We start from the raw sequence: 4,095 nt of genomic DNA on the forward strand, positions 1-4,095 counted from the left end.
GACTGAAACAAGGTCTTCCATTAGGAATTTGGAAGCACAAGTGGGACAGCTGAGCAAGAAAATTACTGAACTCCCTCCTAGCACTCTCCCAAGTAATACAGAAGAAAATCCAAAAGGAGAGTGCAAAGCCATAAACATGGCCGAATATGGAGAGGAAAGAGAGGAGGTGGACGCCACTGAGGAAGACCTCAATGGGCGTGCACCACCCTCCTCTGAGTTCCCCAATGAGGAACCATGGGAATCTGAGGCTCAAAATGAGACCATAGAGATTCCATTGGACTTACTTCTGCCTTTCATGAGCTCTGATGAGTATTCTTCCTCTGAAGAGGATGAGTATGTCACTGAAGAGCAAGTTGCTAAATACCTTGGAGCAATCATGAAGCTAAATGTCAAGTTATTTGGAAATGAGACTTGGGAAGATGAACCTCCCTTGCTCACCAAAGAACTGGATGACTTGTCTAGGCAGAAATTACCTCAAAAGAGACAAGATCCTGGGAAGTGCATGGATGAATCCATCATCCTTGGCAGACCCTTCCTAGCCACAGCAAAGGCTGTGATTGATGTTGATGGAGGTGAACTGATCATTCAAGTGAATGAAGAATCCTTTGTGTTTAAGGCTCAAGGATATCCCTCTGTCACCATAGAGATGAAGCATGAAGAGCTTCTCTCAAATCAGAGTCAAGAAGAGCCCCCACAGTCAAACTCTAAGTTTGGTGTTGGGAGGCCACAACCAAACTCTAAGTTTGGTGTTGAACCCCCACATTCAAACTCTAAGTTTGGTGTTGGGAGGTTCCAACATTGCTCTGAGTATCTGTGAGGCTCCATGAGAGCCCTCTGTCAAGCTACTGACATTAAAGAAGCGCTTGTTGGGAGGCAACCCAATGATTATAATTATATAGTTTCTTTTGTTGTTTTATGTATTTTGTAGGTTGATGATCATGAGAAGTCACAAAATCCATTGAAAAAAGCAAAAACAGAATGAAAAACAGGAAGAAAAACAGCACACCCTGGAGGAGAAGAAGCTGGCGTTCAAACGCCAGTAATGCTAGCTGTTGGGCGTTTAACGCCCAGTCTGGCACCATTCTGGGCGTTTAACGCCAGAAAGGGGCACCAGTCTGGCGTTAAACGCCAGAAAAGGGCTAGAACCTGGCGTTAAACGCCAGGAATGGGCACCAGCCCGGCGTTTAACGCCAGAAATGGCTCAAAACGTGGATTTTGATGCCATTTGGTGCAGGGATGACTTTTCCTTGACACCTAAGGATCTGTGGACCCCACAAGATCCCCACCAATCCCACCACCCTCTCTTCTTCTTCACCCATTCACCAATCACCTCAACATCTCTTTCTCTTCACCACTCACATCCATCCTTCATAAACCACCACTTCTCCCCCTTTTGGCCTAACCACAAAGCCATCTCCCTCTCCTCCATTTCTTCTTCTTCTACTCTCTTCTTTCTTCTTTTGCTCGAGGACGAGCAAACCTTTTAAGTTTGGTGTGGTAAAAGCATTGCTTTTTGTTTTTCCATAACCATTTATGGCATCCAAAGCCGGTTCAACTGAGAAGGCATGACCTCAAGTCCATCACTAAGAAGAAGATGGAGCAACAAGAGACCCCTCTCATCAAGAAATCCCTGAGATACCTCAAGGGATGCACTTTCCTCCACAAGACTACTGGGAGCAAATTAACACCTCCCTAGGAAAATTAAGTTCCAACATGGGACAACTAAGGGTGGAGCACCAAGAACATGCCATCCTCCTCCATGAAATTGGAGAAGATCAAAGGATCATGAGAGAGGAGCAACAAAGACAAGGAAGAGACATTGAGGAGCTCAAGCACTCCATAGGATCTTCAAGAGAAAGAAAGAGCCGCCATCACTAAGGTGGACCCGTTCTTTAATCTCCTTGTTCTTTATTTTTCTATTTTTCGAATTTTAGTGCTTTATGTTTATCCATGTTTGTGTCTTATGATCATTAGTGTCTTAGTGTCTATGCCTTAAAGCTATGAATATGAATCCATCACCTTTCTTAAATGAAAACTGTTTTTATCACAAAAGAACAAGAAGTACAGGATTTCAAATTCATCTTTAAAACTAGCTTAATTAGTTTGATGTGGTGACAATACTTGTTGTTTTCTGAATGTATGCTTAAACAGTGCATATGTCTTTTGAATTTGTGATTCATGAATGTTAAAATTGTTGGCTCTTGAAAGAATGATGAAAAAGGAGACATGTTACTGAGGATCTGAAAAATCATAAAAATGATTCTTGAAGCAAGAAAAAGCAGTGAATACAAAAAAAAAAAGAGAAAAAGAAGGAGAAAAACGAAAAAAAAGGGAGAAAGAGAAAAAGAAAGAGACAAAGAAAGAAAAAGAAAGAAATAAAGTTGTGATCCAAGGCAATAAGAGTGTGCTTAAGAACCCTGGACACCTCTAATTGGGGACTTTAGCAAAGCTGAGTCACAATCTGAAAAGGTTCACCCAATTATGTGTCTGTGGCATGTATGTATCCGGTGGTAATACTGGAAGACAGAGTGCTTTGGGCCACGGCCAAGACTCAATAAGTAGCTGTGTTCAAGAATCATCATACTTAACTAGGAGAATCAATAACACTATCTGGATTCGGAGTTCCTAAAGAAGCCAATCATTCTGAATTTCAAAGGATAAAGTGAGATGCCAAAACTGTTCGGAGGCAAAAAGCTACTAGTCCCGCTCATCTAATTTGGAGCTTAGTTTCATTGATAATTTGGAGTCTATAGTATATTCTCTTCTTTTTATCTTATTTGATTTTCAGTTGCTTGGGGACAAGCAACAATTTAAGTTTGGTGTTGTGATGAGCGGATAATTTATACGCTTTTTGGCATTGTTTTTAGTATGTTTTTGGTAGTTTTAGTTGAGTTTTTATTATATTTTTATTAGTTTTTAGTTAAAATTCACTTTTCTGGACTTTACTATGAGTTTGTGTGTTTTTCTGTGATTTCAGGTATTTTCTGGCTGAAATTGAGGGATTTGAGCAAAAATCTGATCCAGAGACTCAAAAGGACTGCAGATGCTGTTGGATTCTGACCTCCCTGCACTCGAAGTGGATTTTCTGGAGCTACAGAAGCCCAATTGGCGCGCTCTCAACGGCGTTGGAAAGTAGACATCCTGGGCTTTCCAGCAATATATAATAGTCCATACTTTGCCCAAGATTTGATGGCCCAAACCAGCGTTCAAAGTCACCTCAAGAAATTCCAGCGTTAAACGCCGGAACTGGCATAAAACTTGGAGTTAAACGCCCAAACTGGCATGAAAGCTGGCGTTTAACTCCAGAAAACGTCTCTACACGAAAATGCTTCATTGCTCAGCCCAAGCACACACCAAGTGGGCCCGGAAGTGGATTTCTATGTCATTTACTCATCTTTGTACACCTTAGGCTACTAGTTTTCTATATATAGGACCTTTTACTATTGTATTTTTCATCTTCGGACATCTAGTTCTTAGATCATTTGGGAGGCTGGCCTCACGGCCATGCCTAGACCTTGTTCTTATGTATTTTCAACGGTGGAGTTTCTACACACCATAGATTAAGGTGTGGAGCTCTGCTGTACCTCGAGTATTAATGCAATTACTATTGATTTTCTATTCAATTCCACTTGTTCTTTGTCCAAGATATCACTTGTTCTTCAATCTGATGAAGGTGATGATTGACACTCATCATCATTCTCACCTATGAACAAGGTGATTGACAACCATTCTTGTTCTACAAGCATCTGAGGCTTAGTGAATATCTCTTGGGTTCTTTAACCGGAATCTTCGTGGTATAGGCAGGACCTGATGGCAGCATTCAAGAGAATCCGGAAGGTCTAACCTTGTCTGTGGTATTCTGAGTAGGATTCAATGACTGAATGACTGTGACGTGCTTCAAACTCCTGAGGGCGGGACGTTAGTGACAGACGCCAAAAGAATCACTGGATTCTATTCCGGTCTGATTGAGAACCGACAGATGAATTCCGCTATGCTGTGACCAGAGCATATGCAATCGTTTTCAATGAGAGGATGGGAGGTAGCTGCTGACAACAGTGAAACCCTACACGAGCTTGCCATGGAAAGGAGTAAGAA

Source organism: Arachis stenosperma, chromosome 8, assembly GCF_014773155.1.
Source record: "Arachis stenosperma cultivar V10309 chromosome 8, arast.V10309.gnm1.PFL2, whole genome shotgun sequence".
Classification (NCBI taxonomy): Eukaryota; Viridiplantae; Streptophyta; class Magnoliopsida; order Fabales; family Fabaceae; genus Arachis; species Arachis stenosperma.